The sequence below is a fragment of the Callospermophilus lateralis genome, chromosome 15 (assembly GCF_048772815.1).
Source record: "Callospermophilus lateralis isolate mCalLat2 chromosome 15, mCalLat2.hap1, whole genome shotgun sequence".
Lineage (NCBI taxonomy): Eukaryota > Metazoa > Chordata > Mammalia > Rodentia > Sciuridae > Callospermophilus > Callospermophilus lateralis.
In genome coordinates this window covers 56,642,157-56,665,712 of record NC_135319.1, presented here as the reverse complement: position 1 = coordinate 56,665,712, position 23,556 = coordinate 56,642,157, and the positions used below count along the sequence as shown (strand labels likewise).

Below are 23,556 nucleotides of genomic sequence, written 5' to 3'. Positions count from 1 at the left end.
AGTACAACTAAAACAATAAATATTTTTTAAAAGAATCAAGTTAAATTAATTTTTAATAATTTCTTCAGTCCAATGTATCCAAAACAATATCATTTCAATATACAATCAACATTTTAAAAACATAGTGAGATACTTCACATTTTGAACTATCTTCAAAATCTAGTTGTAAATTACATATGCATATTCACCAAGTCCCTTTCACTTTTTAAAACAAAGAAACAACAAATGTAAAGTCTTTAACATTTCCTATCAGAAGCTTAATCCCAGCTACTTGGGAGACTGAGGCAATTTAGGGAAATCCTGTCTCAAAAACAATTGGAGAGCCAGGCATGATGACTCACATCTGTAATCCCAGCAGCTTAGGAGGCTGAGGCAGGAGGATTGCAGGTCCAAAGCCAGCCTCAGCAACTTGGTGAGGATGTAAGCGATCTAGTGAGACTCTGTCTCTAAATAAAATACAAAATAGGGCTGGGGATGTGGCTCAGTGGTTGAGTGCCAAAGAATTCAATCCCCAGTACCAAAATAAAAACCTGAAAGTCTATACTCATATAACACTTCAGATACTTTACCTAATGCTAAAGAATAAAAATAATGATGATGATGTTCAGAAAAGAAGACAAAAGGGGGCAGCGCAAGAGCACCATTGATCATAAGTCATTCCCTTTGTTATTTGCAAGGACTGCCAAAGCTGAAGAGTGACTTTTTTCAGCCAAAAATCTGAAATCCAATGATGTCATCAGGACAAAAAGCATTATATGACCTGCAATTTCAGCAACTAACTGCTTTGCCTGAGTAATGAGATTTTCTTTCTTTCTTTAGCAGAAAAATGATCTTGAAGTTCACCAAGTCCCTTTTGATTTTTTTTTTTGGGGGGGGAGGGTACTGGGGATTGAACTCAGGGGTACTCAACCATTGAGCCACATTCCCAGCCCTATTTTGTATTTTATTTAGAGTCAGAATCTTACTGAGTTGCTTAGTGCCTCACTCTTGCTGAGGCTGGCTTTGAACTTGCAATCCTCCTGCCTCAGTCTCCGGAGCCTCTGGGATTACAAGTGTGTACCGGGGAGCCAGCCCCCTTTCACTTTTTAAGACAAAGAAACAGCAGAAATCTAAACAGGTTTTGTGTGGTATCCAAGATTACACTGCTACTTTGTGGTAGAACCAGTAGTACACTTTATTGGGGGGAAAAAATTTTTTTTAAAGCCAGAACTTAATCTTTTTGCTGCTGCTTTATAATTTTTCATAGTTCCCAAATTATCCAAAACAGACACATTTTTAAAAAGCAGGCAAAAGAATACAATGTTTGCTTTAAAAACTACTGAATACTTCCAGAAACATTTTCCCTCTGCTTTCTTGCCTAAGGTCTCATTCTGCTGGCTACTTTCTTATTTTTATTTAGTAAAGCCTTCCAAAGCACCCACATTCTAGATAATTCAGGTTCCCTTCCCTCATGGCATACTCACGTAAAATTCCCAGACTAGCCCTTCATAGGCCATAACCCAACTACAACTAGATAAATGTTTAACATCTATTTTTTTCTACCAAGGCCTTAAGTTGGTACTTTCTGGGGCTCTGGTTCTGGGCTCTTTGCTGACTAGAAATTCCTAAGAAGTCTGTAGAATATATATGAAATTGCACCAGAGAGTTTTACATGTGTATTTTCCTTCAGATTCTAAAAGAATGACCTTAAAATGCTAAAAACCAAAGGACAGATGATTTCAATTATTTAACTGATCAGAGCCATCTTTTTTTCCTTTGGGGAGACCATCATTTGTCCATCTCACATAGTTTCAGGAAGACTACCAACTGCAGGGTTTAATGGGCTCCCTGGCTGCTCCAGTGGGGGAAGTAGCCATTTCTGGCTAAAGATGGCACCCTATCCTCCCTGCAAACCTCCAAGAATCTCTCCATGGGACAGAATACATATATATATTCAACCATGCTGATTTCTAGTCTTTTCAAAAAGATGAGAGAAAGCATTTTTTCCCTTTAAGCTAATGGGTGTAGGGCTTTCCACATGCAAACAAAAGTCACTTGAGTACCACCTAACTCCAACTATTGAAATACACAGCCTAAATGGTAATCACCCCCAAATATCTCCAGCCCAAACCTCTGTCAAATTCTAGACCCATACATACAATTGTCAAGTAGAAATCTCTACTTTGGGTTTTCTTTTATTTCTTCCTTTCTCTTCTTCTAATTAATTAATTAAAAGGCCTAGAGATGTGACTCAGTGGTTTATTACCCCTGGGTTCAATCCCCAGTCCAAAAAAAAAAAAAAAAACCTGCGGGTCTTAAACATACTTGCTAAAAAAAAATGATACACATAATTATGAACACTCAAATACATTTTGTACAAGCTGGGCTCAATGGTGTAAGCATATAGTCTCAGGAACTTGGGTATGCTATGCATAGGGAAAAAGAGGAGGAAAAGGATATGTCAGATATAGGGATAAAATAATCAGATTTACAGTTTGGTGATTAATTAAACGTTGTAGAGTCAGTTTGAAGAACAGAAGACCTAAGACACTGAAACTGGAACAAAACACTATAATTTTGAAAATAAGATTTTGAAGTATTTCTGAAACAACCAAATAGAGGTTTCTGAGGTCAGGTGTGTAACTCAGGAGGAACAATTATATATATATATATATATATATATATATATATATATATATATATATAATATAATTGTTAATGATGATATATAAATACTGGATAGTCTTAAAAATGATCCATCCAATTGGTCATCACAATCCCCCACAATTCCCACTTTACAAAGTCTGTAGCAATTAGGGAACTTGGGAGGCTAAGGTAAGAGGATCACTGAAGTCCAGGAGTTTGGGCTCAGCCTGGGTAACATGGTAAGATTCTTCTCTCTTTAAATAAATACAGTAGACCCTTCAAACCTTAGGATTTAACAACTCATGAACCACTTACCAATTATGAATCAAAACTATTCAAGACAATCTGTACTGAACATTACAGAATTTTTGGTCACTATTCTCTAAACAATACAGAACAACAACTACTTATACATCGTTTATTAGGCTATATTAAGTATTAAGTATCATAAGTAATCTAGAGAGAGCTAGGGATATAGCTCAGTAGTAGAGTCCTTGTGTAGCATGTTCAAGGTCCTGGGTTTGATCCCCAGGGCCACAAAAAATAAATAACACAAGTAACCTAGAGATGACTAAGTATACAAAAAGATGTATGCAGGTTATATGCAAATACTAGGTCATTTTGCATAACAGGACATGAGCATCCAAAAGATTTTGATAACCACCAGGTTCCTGGAACCAATCCCAAAGGAGGAACAATTATTATATATATAATTGTTAATAATGAAATATAAATACTGGATAGTCTTAAAAATGATCCATCCAATTGGTCATCACAATCCCCCACAATTCCCACTTTACAAAGTCTGTAGCAATTAGAGAACTTGTAGTTCAGATAACAAGCAAAAGAAATCAGGGGCTGATGATTTAGCTCAGTGGTACAGTGCTTGCCTAGCATGCACAGGCTCTGGGTTCTATCCCTAATATCCGTCTCCATACCCACCCACCCACCCCCCCCCCCACACACACACACACATATGAAATGGAAGTACCTCTCAGTCACACAGGTCTCCTGAAAGACCTAATTCAAAAATAAATATTTCTCTGTACTGCCTGAAATTTCTCACTTGTTGAAGACATTTAACAAACATATTTAAAAATAACTTTTCATAGTAACAGCAGGGGTACAAATCACTTCCACATGAGTTTAAATTTTCTTTCCAACACCTACACTAAAGGAACAGGAAAGAAACTTTCTTCATCAATTTTAAGATGGATACATTTTAACATCTCTGACATTGGGGTGCACTTTACAACCAATGGCTTATAAAGTGTCTTATAAGCATACAGTTGACATAATTCAATGCAATATAACATCTTTTTTCTTTAACTGTTAGTTGTAGGTAGACACAATGCCTTTATTTTATTTATTTATTTTTATGTGGTACTGAGGACCAAACCCAGTGCCTCACTCACACGTGCTAGGCAAGCTCTGCCACTGAGCCACAACCCCAGCACAACATTTAATCAGATAAATGTTAAAAAGATTGGACTGACGGGCTAAATATAGATCTCATGGCACTGAAAAGGCACCCTAAAAACAAAAAGTAGTAAAAGGTGGTAGAAGTAAAAGGAAAGAAAAGGGTTCCTACTTCAAAATTTAGCATGGGAGGAAACCCATCTGCTTCCAAGATCCATAAGTCAAATCAGTACAGTTCAATAGCCACTGCTAGGACAGATAGGGGCCTTTCCCGATTTATTCATTTTAAAATGCAACAAAATCCATTACAGACCCAGCCTGCAATCTAGTAGTGGAACTAGTAACTGTATAAAAACTACCATAAAAGATTAAATGTCTGGGCTGGGGATGTGGCTCAAGCGGTAGTATGCTCGCCTGGCATGCATGTGGCCCGGGTTCGATTCTCAGCACCACATACAAACAAAGATGTTGTGCCTGCCGATAACTAAAAAATAAATATTAAAAAAAAAAAATCTCTCTCCCTCTCTCTCATACTCTCTCTTTAAAAAAAAAAAAAAAGATTAAATGTCTCACAGAAGTGCACATCTAATTTATATACATCATTGTATATACATCATGCTTCAAAAAAATTAAAACTTCTTTAAAAGACAAGTGCAATAAGAAAATACTAGGGAGAGAAAACTGCATGCCAAAAATTAAAAATAAAAAACTGTGTGGTACTCCAGGAGGGATTCCATCCAGAAGAAAAAAATTGTTAAAACTTAAGAGTTGCAATTCAAAATGGAGCTTCAAAACTGGGTTAGACTTGGACATATAACTGGCCATATATGCAATCCACGTAGAAGGAACACTATAACCAATAGTCCAGGAGGAGAATGAAAAAAGAACAGGTAAAAGAAGCAAAAAAAGGAAAACAAGATCATATCATTATCCAAGTAGGATAAGAACCTGGTTTAAAACGGGGTAGGGGGGTGTGAAAAGGGGGAAAGCACATGTAGTAGAAAGCACACCTAAAAACCAAAACCAAATAACCTCAGATTTAAAAACTCAACAAATAAATTTCTGGGAAAAAATATGAAACACTAAATTCACACAAGAAATAAAAAATGTACATAAGGGCTAGGATTGTAGCTCAGTGGTAGAGCACCTGCCTAGCACAGGTGAGGCACTGAGTTCACTCCTCAGCACCACATAAAAATAAATAAAAACAAAAGGTTATATATAATAAAAAAATTTTAAAAACCTACATAAACCAATAGCTTTTAAATAAATTGAAATGGTACTCAAAACCCTCTCCAGGAAAAAAGATAAAGGCCTGAATGATCCTATAGGTGATGTCTGCCAAACTTGCAAGGAACAGATAATCCCAGTCCAAAACTCCTGGGAAAAAAAAAAAGAAGAAGAAGAAGAAAACTGCCCAACTTATTTTATAACTTTATTATAACTCTAATACCAACATGAATTAAGAATTTTGTCAGTTAGCAGGAATACAGAGTAGTTATAATATCATAAAAGCAGAATCAAAAGATGGTGGCAGATTCAACAATATGTGATAGAATGGGAAAAAGGTTTGGATTTGGTATGACATCAACAAAAAAAAGGAACACCAAAGAAGCCAAAAGGAAGAGTTAAGTTTCAACTAGAAACAACCAGGCCACATTATGCATAAAGCAAATGAAAAAATAGGACTCATGCACAAGAGAAATTAAGAACAAAGATCTGAGAAATATTCAGACAACAAGGTCTGAATAATAATGTAAGAGAGACTGAAGACAGAAAAGTGACCTGAAGTTTGAAACTTGGAAAACATGTATATCAGAGGAAGTGAATATATTAAGAGGAAGTGACTAGGTTATAGTGCAGTGCATGCCTGTAATCCCAGTGATTAGGGAGGCTGAGACAGGAGAATGGTGACTTTGAGGCCAGCTTCAGCAATTTGGTGAGATTCTGTTAAAAATTTGTGTTAAAAAAAAAAAAAAAAAAAAAAAGTTTTAAAGGGCTGGGGATGTAGCTCAGTGGAAGTGCTCCAGAGTTTAATCCCCAGTACCCCTCTCCCTCCTCCCCCCCCAAAAAAAGGAGGAAGAAAGGGTGGCAGAAAAGGGAAGAACAAAGCTGCAGAAGCCCCCTTTCACACCTAGTTAATTCTTACTCTTCCTTCACACTGTGCCAGGTTCTGAGGTAATATTTTAGGGAGGTATTCCTATAATCTCCCAGCACCAGGTCAGATCCCAATTTTAACCTCTTTTTAACCTTTTATAATACTCTACACTTCAATTATAACAACAATTTTACTTAATTATAGAATTCATCCTTCAACATGTCAACATATGTCTCCCCCACTAGACATTAAGCTCCATGAGATCAAGGGTCGTATCTGTAGTTGCACCCTTTTACCTTATACAATATTTTAGAATACAGCAAGTATTTCTGAAATGAAGTGTACAGAAGAATGAAAGCCAAGGAGAAACATTCAAAGAAGCAGAAGTTGGGCAGGCAATGTAACTCAGTGGCAAAGTGCTTTCAATCCCCTGGGTTTGATCCCCAGGATTAGCATTATCAAATAAAAAAAAATGTGAAATGGATGTTAAATATATTTTACAGGAACTTCAGGGAGAGGACTGAATAAAGATACTTAAATGTGTTGATTGGTTCCTAGTCAACAAAGGGTTAAGAAGTGGATAGATGGCCACCATGTCCAGGAGGAAAAGTAGACTACTCTTGGCGATCTCTACAGATGAGATTAGAATGACTGGATTTTAATTTTACTTCAATTTTGCTCTATTTTGCAACTTCTCTTTAATGGCCACGTATTACTTTTATAAGAAAAAAAATTAAATGTTAATGTGCTCTGAAAAGGAAAGCAGCAACAAGACAGCTTAAGGGAATAGAAAACTTAAGCAACGGGTTTTGTAAATTTAAGAAATCTTAAGTACATCTGTACTTTTAAAAACCAAAGACAACAGAAAGGATAACTCATGCTCCATTTAGTAGGAAAATCAGGGTAAGATGAAACCAGGTGTTAACTTGCAAGAAGAACCAAAACAATCTCCGAGGAAAGAAGCTGATGAGAAGGAATCCAGAGGAGGACCTCCCACTAGACATCTCAATCTTTTTAGTATCGGGTGGGGAGAAGTGCAGAAAACTAAAAAGGTTTGAAATGGGATCCTTGGAGAATGTGAAAAGGAAAAAAAATAACAGAGTACTGGTTCTATTAAAAATACATTCCAAATTTTAATCGGCCTTTCGTAAACAGCTCATTCCTAGATCAAAGAATCACCTATCTATTACTTTAAATTTTAAAAGCAAAATAATTCTGGTTCACGATCTATTTCAACAACTGAAAATAAGCATTGTGACCTTCTAATTTAATTCGAAGTTTAACTCCTCTCACAAGCAAATACAATCAAGGAGTTGTTTTGAATTCAAGCAACAAAACAGCGCGTTTCAAGTACGAATAACTGAAAAACACTATTATACCTAAAAGTATTAGAAGGTTTGTTTAAAAAAAGAAACACTCCTGTGCCTTGACGTTCCCGAGTTCAAATCCCAGCTCATCCATCTAAATTATTTAATATCTTTGAGGCTCAGTATCCTTCAAAAGAGAAATACAACAGCCATGGATAGAAAGTAAATGACGTATTACGGGTGCCAAGTTCCTACTATGTACTCAGAACGATTTGCTAATTGTTTAAAAGAAAAACCTGCAGTGCTTAAACCAAATTAAAACATCCGAGCGCACGAAGGAGTACAAAACACAAGACCCCAACACACGGATATGATTTTTCTGCCCTGACGCAATCTCATTTTTTTTTCCTTGCCAAACCTTTCCACTGGGAGTCTGGAAAGAGTAAAAAGGTTACAAGCAATCCAGCAGAAAGTTTTCCGAAATTGAAGGGCAGAATCACAACAGACATGGCAGCGGAGGCCGCGCAGGACAACAGGTGAACCCACACGCAGCGACCTCGGAGAAAACCGGCACCTTCCAAGTTGGAGGGCGGGCTAGTAGCTCCTCCGGGCTCGACTATCACACTTTGTTCTCTTTCCTTTCTCACCGAAGCGTACCGAGACGAACCCCGAATCCCGATCACGCAGCTCCGGGGCGGGAGCTAAGCGCCTTTCCCATTTAAGGATTCCAGAAGCGTCCTTGGAGCGGCTTTCGCCCACATCGCCTTCCCAAACACGGCCTGTGACCCAGGGGTGGGACGGGAAACAAAAGAGGGCCAGGACGGCAGGACCCGACACGACCCAGGGCCAGGGGTCCGCGGAGGGGACCGCGGGGCCCAGGGCGCGCTGCGGCCTCAACAGCCCGGCCGGGCCGCCCCTCACTCGAAACTTAGCCCGCGCCCGCGCCGGCCTCCCCGCCGCAGCCGGCCTCTCCCGGCGCGCACACGCACTTCCAGACAAGCCAACTCACCCGGACCCCGGGGAACTCATCCTCCAGCCCTCGGAGCGGAGCGGGTGTGGGGGCAGCGAGCCGCCGGGGCGCGGCGGGGGCCCGGCTCGGCCTCCGCCCTCGGCGTGCAGCGGCCCCGGCCCGGTCGCCCGTCGCGCGGCCGTGCGATCCTTGTCTCGCGCGGACCGACGCGCCGGAGCCCGAGCCTTCCTGCCCGCCCTCCTCCCTCTTCCCTCCTCCCTCCTCCTTCGCCCAGCCCGGCAGGCGGATTCCAATCTCGGCAGCCGTCGCCGCCGACACTCACACGCGGGGGAGGGGAGGGGCGGCGCGGGTACGGGGACCTGGGGGAGGGGCGGGCCTCCACGAGAGTCGGCTCCGCGCGCGCGCGCACTTGGAGGGCGCCCGCCAGCGCCGCGCGCACCCGAACGCGGGAGCCGGCCCCGCCCCGCCCCGCCCCGGACACGAAATGAACCGAGCTCGCGGCGGAAGGACCCGAAAGGCCCGCGGAGCTCGGCGCCCCGCTGCCGGGGAGGAGGGCCAGCCGCCGGCAAGGGGGCGCCGGGCTGCTGTGGGGAGGGGGGCCAGTCCTCCGCTTGGGCCGGTCGGCCCCTCGAGTAGAGCCAACCCCGCAGCCGCCGTGGCGGGGCCACTCTGAGGAAGCCTCATCAAGCAGACAACTCGGGGTGCCCACGACAGAGAGCCTCCCGGCCGGGGCTCCCATCACCCACTGTCCCCGCGGGTTCCTTCATGCCGACCCCCTCTGCTCCCGACTCGTACTCCCTTTGAGCTTCAGTCATCGGGTTTGAGAAATGAGCCTAATCGCTTAGAAGGCACCCAGTCACCAAGGTGGGGGAGGATTGCCCGGTCGTGGTAGTAGTCGTTGCGACAAAGGCGAAAAGAAAAATGTAGTTACACTGCATTCATTATTCTCCCATCCACCGCTCCCCGGTTCTTGCTCTGGGCTCTCGGCCAACGTGCAGAGGCTCAGTTAGGGAGGTGGAGGTGCACAGGCTTAGAGGGAGCAGCAGGGAAAGCAGCGTTTCCTGGTCGATCCTTCAGCCCCGGAGGCCCGGCCCGCTCGGGTTGCTGTGATCTGTGAGCCGGTGAATTCCAAAGGCATAAGATAAGGAGCGGTGGGAGCCCAGCCGAACTGAAGTCAGCGCACTATAAATATTGCCTTCATTTCTACCTTTGCCTCACTCGAGTGACCTCGTATACCCTCCAGCATCTCATTCCCTCCATTTGGAAAATGCAAATAATTATCACCTCTTTTCTTCCATTTTTCCTGATTTCTTTGTGCAAAATTCTGTTAAATGTATTCAGTGACCTGTACGTGAAGAAAAGGTTGTCCCCTTTTTAACCAATTGTGACTTTAATAGCCTCTTTGATAAGTTTTTCAACAAAAGTAATATGTTCAATTAGTATGCTTTACATAGATAAGGTACCTTAAGTTTTCTTTAAAAATCACTTTCAAAACAGTAAAAAGGAAGAGGGAAGGAAAAGAATGTGCCAGGCACTGCTAATTACATTTACATACAATCTTGCCTAAAGAAATGTTTGGATTCCACGGTATTTCCTTATATTCTTTTTTTTTTAATTGGTTGTTCAAAACCTTACAAATCTCTTGACATATCATATTCATACATTAGCATACATTAGCTTCAAGTGATTTATGAACTCCCATTTTTACCCCAGATACAGATTGCAGAATCACATCGGTTACACATCCCCATTTTTACATAATGCCATACTAGTAATTGTTGTATTCTGCTACCTTTCCTATCCTCTACTATCCCCCCTCCCCTCCCCTCCCATCTTCTCTCTACCCCATCTACTGTAATTCATTTCTCTTATATTCTGATATAAGTGTTGAAATTCCCTTATATTCTTGTTTAAAGTTTTGTGTATGGGGGGGTGTGTTTTATTATTTCTCACTTTTCTCTTTTATCCACCTTTATCCTTCTTGCCTGAGATACCCTCCATAATTATGAATTATTTTTTAGTTCTCTTTTCATCTCTGATCTTTTTTTTTTCTGAGCTCTTTAGCTGTCTCAGGTTTGAGAGCCATGCATTATTGTATCTTGATATGCAGGAAGAATATGATACAAGATTCTTGACATCAACTAAAATTTGTTATTTTTCTCCAGTTTTCTACATATTAACCAGCTTTAACTTTAAGGAAAAGATTGAACTATTTTCTCAGCAATTCAGACTGATTGGCCAAAGATCATATGCTGAGCAATGTGTCATGACAGAAAAAAACATGGCAAGTGGGTTATTATGCCCTCTGCAGCCTAATTCAATTTTTTGACACAGGAATCAGTCTATAAAATAGCCAAGAATCTCAGATTAGAACTTTAATGCATCAAGTTTCTGAAACATATAAATTGGTATTGCCAGGCTGGGGATGTGGCTCAAGCAGTAAGCGTGCCCGCCTGACATGCGTGCGGCCTGGGTTCAATCCTCAGCACCACATACAAACAAACATGTTGTGTCCGGCCAAAAACTAAAAAATAAATATTAAAATTCTCAAAAAAAAAAATTGTATTGCCTGGCTTGTGTTGTATGCCATTGAAATGGAAGTAAAAATGAGACATCAAATTTTAAGTCATGCTATCAATGCTTATCTACAAAAGGATCTCCTTTTAAAATACTTGGGAATGTTACTTGATATCCTTCTGCTTTCCTTAAAAAAGACCCACCTAGAGTCAAGGCTTAGCATATCACAACAGGCAACCTACCCACTGAGAACTGAGCAGGGGCATGGTGTTCTCTGGTTCCTGGCATGTGTATGCATGCCAACCTGTTTCTCCGGTTTGCCTGCCCACTAAATGAACAGAGCAACCAGGAAACCTAAGGAGACATCTGGACACGTATGGTCTGGCCCCCAATGTCAAAGGCAACAACTCAAGCTCCTACATAACATTCTGTAATGTGGTAGTGTTCCTTTAGATTTATGTAAGAAACTGGAAATGGGTCTTTCCCATGGCTCTGTGCAATTAATACAGTTCTCAAAAGTGGTATCTGTTGCCCAAATCAGGAACCATTAGTTTGGAATGGAAAGGACCCTTCTCATACAGTTCTCCTCTCCTCAAGGACTCCTTCCCTAATCACCTATCTTAAATTAACACCCCATCACAGCCAATTTCATTTTCTTTATGCCACTTTTTGTTATCTGAATTTCCTTGTTTATTTGGTTTGATTATGGTCTGAATGCCTCTGCCCCATTAGAATGTAAACTCCAGGAAACCAGAGACTTTCTCATCCTGTTCTCAACTCTCTCATTAGAGCTTAGTGCCCTGAGCCTAAGTGCTCAACATTTGTTAACTGAGTGAGAGAGATAAGCATAGAATTTCCTCTGAGCTTCTGAACCTTGTCACCAAGACCCTTCCAGTGTTAGGAGGTGGCATGGCTATGTGGGAAAGGGAGAGTGAAGGTTGCCAGGAAAGCTATGAATTACATCATCTTCAATGAAATGGGACTTCTGCCTTCAGGGATCCAAGTTCAATAGATTAATCCAAGTTAATCCATCCGAAGTCATTTTCCTGTTGTAAAGATTTTATGAGGCAAAAGGCAGTGCTAAGTCTTTGTGAGTTTGGAGATACGTTAGAGCCCAGTTAGGACTAGTGAAGGGATGCCCTAGGTAGGTGACACTTTAGGGTGGTTTCAAACCCAATATTAAATGCATAAAATTGCTCTAGAGAGTAGAGGAAACAGCTTTATTTTTCATCAAGAACACTACTATATCATTTTAGTTGTTAATGATACGTGGTTTAGAGGTACTGAGCCAAAACAGATTGTGTGTGTGTGTGTGTGTGTGTGTGTGTGTGTGTGTGTATAAAGATGGATATATCTAAGGATAATTCAGTGTTCAAAAAAGCTTAAAAACCTGAATGTGGTCTTTGTAATGGCAGAATATTTACTTTGAAGCACCTCTATTTTTACTTTTAAACAACTTGTTCCTTCTCCCTTACTCCTTTTTAATCTTCCTTTGCTTTCAAAGCGCTATTTACTGTGATTGAAAGACCATTTACTGAGGATATTGCTGCAAAGTAGCCATCACTTGGTCCTACTCTGCCCATGATCTCTGTATTCCTCCTTTCCCTTTACCCCTTATCACAGAACCCAGTCCCTTCCTAGACTCTGAGACAGAAAGATTCCCAGAGCTGCAGTGCCAAGCCCAAGACAGCCTTTGCTAATTATTTAGGGAGCCCTGACCTTGGCCCCTTTCTAAGAACAGACCCATCACCCTTTTATATTTGAACTCTGCCCTCCTAGCCTGCCTGGAACTCAATTTTCTCTGCCTATCCTCTGAACTTAGCCCTCCCTACAACACAACACTGGCCTGGCCACATTCCAGATTCTCTGTACCTGTGTATTCTCCACAGCTACAGAGCCTCCTTTCCTCCATTACCTCAGGTGAACCATCCTGGTGCCTGCTGTTCTCCTGGACTACCACCTGTTGTTTGCTCACTACTCTCTGGCTATCAGGCACTGCCTAGAGATCTGCAGTTCCTCCCACTCCAGCTCCCACTCAGCCCAGGGCAAATCTTTTCCTCCATCCTGGGGCAGTTCACTGCTCCATCTTACCCTGCCCCTAGAGCAGGGGGGTTTATGATCAATCATAGTGGGATTCCCGCCTTGTGCTGCAGATTGAACCTAGAGCCTCAATTCCACCAGGAAAGTGCTCTACTACTGAGCTACAACCTAACCCTGGGATTATTTTTTAACCAAGTAAAAACAATATATGTATATATAATTTAAATATTTATATTTCACATATAAATTTAATAAAATTTTTATATTTTGAATATAATATATACATATATAATATAAATACATAATTATATAACAAATATATATAATATAGTATATATAATATATGGTTTTAAATAAAATGTATTTTATATAATTTTTATCTGGGTAAAAAAATAAAGCCAGTTGTTGCTCAGTGGTAGAGATGTGCTTAGCATGCCCTGGATTCCATCCCCAGCACCAAAATCCAAAATACATAAATAATAATCCCATTATAATAGATATATTTGGGAAAATTCCTAGTATTTATCTTTTTTTCTCTTCTTTTTTGTACTAGAAATTGATTTAACCCAAGGATGCTTTGCCACTGATCTTCATTCCCAAAACTTTTTATTTTTTTCTTTGACATAAGGTCTCCCTAAATTTCTGAGGCTGCCTATTACTTGTGATCCTCTTGCCTCAGCTTCCTGAGTTGCTGAGATTGCAGGTGTGCAACACTATACTTGGCTTTTTGGACTGCTAGTTGAAAAATCCCAGCATCTGGTGCTGAGAGTGATAACCTATTGAGTCGCTAGTCAGAGGAAGATAAGATGCCATATTGAAAATTCAAGCTGAGACAAATGGGAAGATTAAATCCTGAATCAGACAGGCGAAGAGGCTTACATCCCAGCTATTTGGGAGACTAAGGCAGGAGGACTACAAGTTTGAGGCCAGCCTCAGTAGTTTAGTGAGACCCTGACTCAAAATAGTAAAAAGGGTTGGGGATACAGCTCAATGGTAGAGTGCCCCTAAATTCAATCCTCAGGAGCATGGGGGCGGGGGGACTGGACCAATATTGCAGAGTCATTAACAGCCACACTGCCTATTGAACAACAGCCACACTGCCTACTGAATGTGGCCTACATGGCTATCAGAATGGGTGCTGTGATGTGTCAACAGTGTGACCAAGCATACTAATTTATCCACCAGATACATTGGGGATATCTGTCCCAGTGCTGCATTTAAAGTCCTAGAGGACCAGAACACATTATTCACAGGAACTATTTATTCTCACTCCACTGTATCTATTCACTAGTGTATTTCCTGGGATGAAGACCCAGGGCCCTCAATCGTGCTAAGCACACACTCTACCATAAAGCTACACGCGAGCCTCTATATCCCTAGTATCCAAGATGTTACTTGGCATGCTAGTAGATAGTCAGTAAATATTTATTGAATGAGTAACTGTGTGTACTAGGTATTTTAGTAAGCTCTGTCCTTTAACAGTTTAAAATATACTAGTAAAAATAAGATGTGTACATAATTGCTGCATTTGATTTTTGTTTCTGAGTTAGGATTTATTGATCTTAATAAAGCTGAGGCCTGGGGTACAGCTCAATGGTAGTTTGAGAGTTTGCCCTCATTTATTTTTATTTCTATCAACCACTGCAAGTTTAGGATAATTGTTTTATTTTGTTTTTATTTCTAAGGATTAATGATAAAGCACATATCTTGAGTCTACTCTTTGACTGAAATATCAGTTCCACCTATCTTGCGAGTCTACTAACAAATACTGTACATGATAACAACAGATGTTGTTGACTAAATTTTAATAGCTTTTTTTTCCAACAAATAATATGTGAGGTTGCATTTGCTCTTTAAAACAAATTCCTCAATTCTTTCACAGAGAAATGTAATCATATATTTAACTAGTAACCAATACCTGTCCGTGTTTCTTTTCTTTCTTTTTTTTTTTTTTTTTTTTTTTTTAGTACCAGGGATTGAACTCAGGGGCACTCAATCACTGAGCCACATACCAACCCTATTTTGTATTTTATTAGAGACAGGGTCTCACTGAGTTGCTTAGCACCTTGCTTTTGGTGAGGCTGGCTTTGAACTCGTGATCCTCCTGTCTCAGCCTCCAGAGTCACTGGGATTACAGGCATGTGTCAAAGTGCCAGGCTCAGTGTTTCTTTTACAATATAGGTTATTTTCCATTTAGTTTGCTGTCTGACTTCCTAACCATATACCTAAATTATATTAGCTCTCCTCGCCTATTGATCATTCCCTCTTCAACTAATCTTGCCTGGATTTTCCAGTCTTCCCTTAATGAAACACCTCTCCCATTTAGTCTGGAAACCACTGCTCTATAGCAACATTCTGTCTCCTTGCTTCCAAAGAATGGGCCACATTCATTCTCCTTTTAATAACCATAATACCCAAGTACCACCTCTGCCAGGAAGTCATCTTTGACTGCTCCATCCTAAACTCCTTAGGCTTTTGTTTCTGTAGGCTATATCCTTAACTTTTTTGCATACATTTCCTGTTCCTATGTCTTTCTCCCAAACAAGATTTTGTTCCTTTATTTATTTACAAATATTTGTCTGAATGAAGTAAATTAAAATTCAATATAAGGTGTATAATTAAAATTTTCATTTATTTGATGGATGTGAATGTTTCTTTATAACAAAGTCACTCTAAGCCAGGCATGGTAGCGCACCCCTGTAACTCCAATGGCTTGGGAGGCTGAGACAGGAGGATCACCAGTTCAAAGCCAGCCTCACAAAAAGTGAGGTGCTAAGCAACTCAGTGAGACCCTGTCTCTAAATAACATACAAAATAGGGCTGGGGATGTGGCTCAGTGGTTGAGTGCCCCTGAGTTCAATCCCCGGTACCAAAAAAAAGTCACTAGAAGGCTAGGGTTGTGGCTCAGTGGTAGAGGGCTTGCCTAGCACATGTGAGGCCCTGGGTTCAATCCTCAGCACCACATAAAAATAATAAAATAATAAAGGTATTGTGTCCACCTACAACTAAAAAAAAAAAAAAGAAAAGAAAAAGATAAGTCACTCTATCCCTTGCAGTAGTACATCAAATTAATCAAATTTTAACTAAATATATTGTATTCCATCAAAACCAACATATTAAAAAAACAAGATATTGATGATTATAAGATGTCCCATTATTTTAGGTACAACTAAGAAAGAAAAACCATTGCCAATTAAACTATGACACATCATCAATTATAAGACATCCCAATCTTCGAGAGGTTAAAATGTCAAAAAATGGGCATTTACAGATTGATGCAATACAGTGTGTTTTAATGCATCTAGAAGACAAAACAGTGCCATACAGGCTAAGAGTTAGAAATGTTGAGTTTCTAGGTTTTTAACATATGATCTTATTTGTTCAGCCCAATCCCTGATGAGCCATATTGTGAATGTTAACCACAAAAGCAGAGGCTGTACAGTTGAACTGCATATAAACACATAAAACAAACAAAAGTGATTCAGTCACATAAAGTTTAGGGGAAATACTAGAGTCCAGTCACATGTTTGGATTATACTACAAATAAAAAATTAACTTTTTGACAGTTGCTTATACTTAAAATGTGTGATGACAAGAAGAATTAAATATTAGATGTTAACACACATTTTTATCTTTGGAAAAGCCAAACTAAGCAATCAGAAAAATCTCAGTCTTGCAGGAGAATGACTTTACATCTATCCCGGAAACTGAACAATAGTGCTTGTTGCTTATGGGGCCATCAGGAAAAGCCAGCTGTGGATTTCTTTCTAGTACAATTGATTGCTTCCGCTGTATATAAAATTGAAAGAATTGGGTGCTTTAGTGCGGAAAAAGGATATCCTGCTACACAGCTCCTATTTCCTCACAGAGGCTATTACTGAGCTTTTTGCCATTAATTCACATGCATTGGATTATCCTGTGATGAAAGGCCAAAAGGCTTTTCATTTTTATAGTCTCTTATCTCCTATTTATTTGGCACCTCTCTGGAGATACCTGCTCTTCTCCCAAGACTAGTTAATTGCTAGGATGTCAGAAGATGGCTAATGACTGACTTCCTTTTCAGAGACTAATTGTGAAGCCATTTCCACTTTTTCTTGGGGTGGCATTTCTCATTGCTAAATTCTGGGTTCTTTCATTATTTGAAATGACAGATGCTGCATTTTCAATGCCAGCTTTCAATCTCTGCCCAGTGTATACTTTGAGACCAGCAAGTGACTCTTACAAATCCTCTGTATAGACCTACAGTGGCCAGTGTAATAACCACTTGCCATACATCTTTGGCTATGTAAATTCTAAACTAGTTAAAAGTAAATAAAAATTAAAATTCAGTTTCTCAGTCTGGCCACATGTATACATATCCTCACCTTCTTAGTCTAGCCACATTAAATGCTGGCTAGCCACATGAGGTTAGTGGCTACTAGGTTGGAATAGGGAAGACAGGATATTTCCGTTTTCACTGAAACTTCTACTGGACAGATCAGCTCAGGCCTTCTGAATAGCATGCAAAACCATGGATTGAATTGATATGCCTGTTCTCACTATGTAGTGGGTGTGGCTATTCAACAGATAAAAAGTTCCAACTTATATGAAATGGTTTTTGGTTTTGTTTTGTTTTGTTTTGTTTTTAGAATTGAATCCAGGGGCACTCAACCACTGAGCCGCATCCTCATTCCTTTTTAGTTTGAGATGAGCTCTCACTAGATCACTTAGGGCCTCGTTAGTTTACTGAGCCTGGCTTTGAACTTGCAGTCCTCCTGCCTCAGCCTCCTGAGTTACTAGGATTACAGGTGTGTACCACCATGCCCATGAAGTATTCTTACCATAATTGAAAAAATATGTATTCTTTATTAATAGAAAATTGGCCAACATGCTAAATACTGATTGTCTCTGGCATTGAAACCAGATCATTTTTTTCTTTTTTCTACTTATATGTACTTTTCAAATTTTTATTTAATAAGCACATTTTCCTTTCTTTTGTAAAGTGAAAGTTCCCTAAACTCATTCGTTTCCTTTTTAAAAAATATTTTTAATTGTAGATGGGCACAATACCTTTATTTTATTTATTTATTTTTATGTGATGCTGAGGATCGAACCCAGGGCCTCGCCCATGCTAGGGGAACACTCCACCGCCGAGCCACAACCCCAACCCCATCATTTATTTCTTTTATTACCAACTTTAAACCAAGATGATTTCATCTGGCCCCTGTTTCTGAGAGAGGAAGTAGTCATTCTGAGCTACTATTTCTTCAAAAATTTCTCTCAGGCAGTACCTTTTAGTTGAGAGATTTGTCTTCTTCCATCTTAGCATAAAGAGCACCAGGGTCCTATGTTTCAAGTGTCTTAAAGCCCTGCTAAATAGAACCAAAATACATCCTTCAGGAAGACATGGGGCATGATTGCTAGCAATCCCTTCACTCAGGTCTTTGGTGTTTTGCCAAGATCCATGTATTTGTAGACTATAAGTCATAGTCTCAGAATCAAGGCCCAAAAGGTAAAGGAGACTCATGGATTGAAGAGTGTTCTGGTTTTACCACTGAAAAGAGAATCATAATAATTAAAAAAAAAAAAAACACTTAAAAAAAAAAAAAAAGAGAATCATAAAAATAAATCCTTGTTTCCTAAAAGTTCAGACATGATCATACAGGTTTAATTAGGAACAGCAAGCTGTTTACAGCAAATTATAAACTGTATAAAGCAGACCTCAATGGACACTCCCAACGGATGTCCCATGAACCCTTCCCTCCTCTAGTCCAGATTCAGCAAATCTGGCTTGATGAAATAGGTTGCTGCAATGCCAGCCAGAGGAGCATTCCATAAATCCCTTTCCAGAACTTTCCATGACGAAAAGAGATGGCCAAAGAGTTCATGGAAAGTCTCTCTGTTTTTTTCTTCCTTGAAATTAGAAGGCAATTGCCCTGTTTTCTTGACTGTTTCTGCTACTATCCACCAAAGAGACTCCAGAAACAGGATTAGCAGCATAATGTAGTAAGAACACAAACTTTGTAGAGTCAGAATTCTGGATCTGCTTTCTATTTTTTGATGTTGGCCAAAGTTTGTCAACTTCTCCCAAATCCAGTTTCTACATTTATAAAAAGGAGACAAATAATATCAATCAAATGAAACAGTTGTGAGAATTAGCTAAGATAGTATATGCAAAATGGTTGGTGTAGATTCAGTGCTCAGTTTCAAAACACCCACCAAAGACCTTTCCTTTGCTTTCTGGAAAGTGATTTGTTCATTAGTGTTTATGTTAAGGAGTAGAGAAAACAACTGTGAAAGTCTTAATAAGCCTTACTTCAAATACAGCCAGTGCAGTGTAGTAATTAGTGTAGGATTTCTGTTTCAGGGTGGATAAGTTCCAGTTCTTCACTCCAGCCTTAGCTCCAGAATCACCCTCTCTAGAAAATCTTGGCTGTCCACTCCCAGGCTGGGATAGTGGCCCTCCTGAGTACCCGATACTGCCTTCTACTTTGCAAACCACAACACCTAACACTGAGCATGGAGTACACAATGTTGCAGAACGCCTTCTCTAGTACACCCGTTTTGTTTTGTTTTTTAATAAGTAATTTAAAGGTCATGATTTTTCTTTCAGCTAAAATATTAGATTGTAAAAGAAATTTCACAATTGTAGAGGGTCCCCAAGAGAACATGTGTTTAATGTCCTTTGCTCTTAGTCTTCCTTATATAAAAGTTGGTGAAACATTTATTACCATATGATGATGAAATTATAGTATAAGTTATATATATTTCTTCCACCAGACTATGAGTTCTGTGCAGCAGGGATTGTGTCTCATTCATCTTTGAATTTGTAATACTTAGCTGCTTATCTTGAGGCCTGGCTCATAGTAAAGTCTCCATGGATATCTGTGAAACTGAACTCATCTCTGTCTTCCATCCAGTATTTTTGGTGAATATAACATTTCTGCAAAGGAGAGGAACCATTTAACTGATGGGAGTTCTGATCCAGTTCTTAATGAAGAGAGGTATTTTGAGGAAAGGTATTGAACCTAACTGAAACTTGATTTCCCTAACTGGTATGGTTGTGAAAATTCAGTGAGAAAATACACACAAAATGCCAAACCCTAAATACAAGCCCTAAACATAAGGTACATTGAAAGATAAAAATGAAACACTTAGCTGGGCATAGAGGCACATACTGATAGTCCCAGTTAGTTGGGAGGCTGAGGCAGGAGGATTGCTTGAGCCCAGGATGATGATGATGATGATGATGATGATGACGACGACGACGACCACCACCACCACCACCACCACCACCACCACCACCATGACAACCACGACTTAGTACTGGGGATTAAGTAGGGAGTGAGGGTACTCTGCCACTGAGCTATATCCCCAGCCATTTTTATTTTTTATTTTGAGACAGGGGGGTCTTGCTAAGTTGCCCATGCTAGCCCCAGACTTGTGATCCTCCTGCCTCAGCCTCCCAGTCACTGGAATTGCAATGACTGCTGCACAATGCCCACTGAGCCCAGGATTTGGAGGTCAGTCTGGGCAACATAGTGAGACTGCACCTCACACATTAAAACATTAATAATAAATAAGTGAACAAATAAATAAAACACATGTTTCCTTTACTCAAAAGTCACCTTGTTGTTATGAACCTACAAGCTATGAAATGATTCTGGCCATTTTAATCATTTCAAGCAACTCAGAGAAGATCTGGTATCCATGACTCAGGTCTGAGCCAATGCCTGAGGCTTCCACAACACCCTTATCCTTCCTCCTAAACCTCCAACCTCCTATTACCATGTCACTCAACAGCTTACTTACCATTAGGGTCACCCTCACATTAAACCTGGGCTTGTAAGACAGAGATAAAGCAACTAGAAGGTGGAGAAAGGCAACCACTTGTTAGGAGCTGGGACCTGCAGAGCCATTCCAACCTCACCTCATTCAGTAAACTGATTTATACCCTCTCAACTCCAGGGCATGTCTTGGTCCTGGTTCCAGGGAGAGCCCTGAACAAAAGTTGCCAATTCCTAACATAGAGCATTAACTAGGCAATTACAACCCCTTAAATGGCTCTGTCCTCCTTTCTAGCTTTCTGGGTACAGAGTAGATTTACCAGGAAACTAGTGAAGCCTCAACTTCAAGGTCTTTACTTTAAAAGGCTCCTGCAAATGCTAAGAGTTGCTAGAATATTCCAGGGAAGCTAGGTTGTAATAAGGGACTAATCCTATGTAAGCTTTTCTGATAATTTGCATAAAAAGATTTCTGAAAAAAGAGATTTAGAGACATATGTCATTTGTTGTGGGTTTTTTTCCTTCTAAAAGGAATATTTACTGTGGTATTTGCAATATTTCAGTTCTAAGAATTGAACCCAGGGCCTCAAGCATGCTAGGCAAGCACTCTACTAATGAGTTACCTCCTCAGCCCTTTTTTAATTATTTTTAATTTTTATTTTGAGACTGGTCTTTCTAAATGGCCTTGATTGCCTTTGAACTTGGGATCCTCCTGCCTCAGCCTTCTGAATAGCTGGAATTAACACCACATCCCACTGATAAACTTTTTTTAAAAAATTAAAGATAGCATCACAAACCTGGATCCCAGGCTGGTCAGGGCCTTCAGTCTGTGCCTAATTTTCTCCAATACCTTGCTCTTAGGGATTACCAGAAAGTCCCATGGGGGTAGGTATTCTGCAAGGGTTTCTGTAGAGGTGGCCACATGCAAGATAGAATTACCACTGCCACTTGCATTCCTTCTTTGACCCCAGGCATTCACTGGATGCCTTGTACCAGTCCTTCTGGAATTGAAACGGCTCTGCAGGTCCCAGCTCCTAACAAGCGGTTGTCTTTCTCCACCTTCTAGTTGCTTTATCTGTATCTTACAAGCCCAGGTTTAATGTGAGGGTGACCCTGATGGTAAGCAAGCTGTTGAGTGGCATGGTAATAGGAGGTTGGAGGTTTAGGAGGAAGGATAAGGGTGTTGTGGAAGCCCCAGGCATTGGCTCAGACCTGAGTCATGGATATCAGGTTCTTTCTGAGTTGCTTGAAATGATTAAAATGGCTATGAGAATCATCTCATAGCTTGTAGGTTCATAACCACAATGTGACTTTAGAAAAAAAGGAAACAAATGTTTGATAGTTATTTTTTGACTCACCTTCTATCCTTGAGAATGCAGCATCCCCAAGTGCTTCATTAGAAGGAAAAAAATAAAACCTCTATCCTGGCTCCTCTACTGAATCTAAAAACAATTTTTGAAATAGTTTCTTTATGTCTCCTTTTATGCATCAAGTAGACTTTGAACTAGAGTTAAATAAAGGAATAACCAATTTGCAAATGGAAGGGTAGTCTGAGTTTACTTAATAAAATACTTTTGTTTTTGAATAGAATTTGTTTGTGGAAAAAAAGGAACTCAATTCTTAACTAAGTGATAACAATGGTGTTCTTTTGTCATTTTTGTTCCAAGTCTCTCCAGTCTAAAGCCTACCCATAGATCCAAAACCAAAAAGCATAGTCCATTGAAAAAAATAAAATAAAATTTAAAAGCATAATAGAGTATATACAATGCTCTAAGAAAGAAGAGTTTTCCACAGCCTGGCTAAGACACAAACATGCTCCAAATAGTCATCTCTCATAGTTGTTCCTTGTGTAAAGGTGAGAGAGACAGACAAATAAACAGACAATTGTTACCAAGGAGTAGTAGCCAAGATAATGGCATGTTATGAGAAGCTAAGAACATAAGGGGTCAGGAGGCAATGCCAGAGAGGTTGCTGGGACCTAGCATATGGAGGTCTTCAATGCACGTTAGTTTGGGCTCTATTAAGGGATAACAGGAAACTATTCCTTGATGGTCAGATTCATTTCCAGAGAGATCCCAAGGAGGAGATGGATTAGGCATGGGAGTGGGGATAGGGAGCAAAATGGAGACAGGAGATCAGTTAGGAAGTTGGCGAGATAACCAGGTGAGATATTTTTGAAAGCAAGATTCTGGGACAGAAAAGAGAAAACAAATTCAAGACAGATTTAGGGAGTATATTTGGTGACTTTTGGTGATTACTAGTTGTCAGAAAGAGCCACTGAGGAAGAAGACAGACATTAGGTTGTCTCCCAGATTTCTAATTTCTATGACTGGTAGTACCCTGGTTGGGTGGTAGGGAGAAGGCTTTGGCCAGGAGCAGCTCCAGAATTCCATTCAGAAGAAATGTAGGGCAGCAGGACCATAGGATTTGTCTCAAACTATGTTTGCAAAATAAGCAAACTGATTTTACTATACTGAATGTTTAAATACGTACAATGGTATGGGTAAGCTGCATGGCAGATTTATGGGGACTTCAAGTTCCCCCTACCATCCTGTTTGTAGGATGGGACATTATATTAATTGAGAGTCTTCTGGTTGCAAGTGACAGAAACCCCCAGTGTATGTATGTATGCATTTTTGTTGTGCTGGGGATTAAACCCAAGGCCTTATGCATGCTAGGTAAGTGCTCTATCTCTGAACTACACCCTCAGCCCAACCAACTCCCAATTTAGACAAGTTCTGGGATAAAAGGGACTTTTATCAAACCAAAGAAAAGGTAAGCATGGAGCCTTGAAATGTTTAGATCCAAGAACCCTCC

The 23,556-nt window shown here is 40.1% G+C and overlaps 1 protein-coding gene across 3 annotated transcripts in view; it reads right to left on the bottom strand.

Moving 5' to 3' along the window:
• The window catches only part of Bmpr1a (bone morphogenetic protein receptor type 1A), a 133,576-nt gene extending 124,977 nt beyond the window's left edge, over nt 1-8,599 (bottom strand). For 2 of the 3 annotated variants that reach the window (XM_076835296.1, XM_076835294.1), the window contains exon 1: nt 8,459-8,599. The gene's annotated coding sequence lies outside the window, so the exon portion shown is untranslated. Of the gene's footprint in view, nt 1-8,106; nt 8,175-8,458 lie in introns of those variants that run through there. The other variant, XM_076835295.1, reaches the window with a different exon arrangement.
• Nucleotides 8,600-23,556: the final 14,957 nt, after the last annotated feature.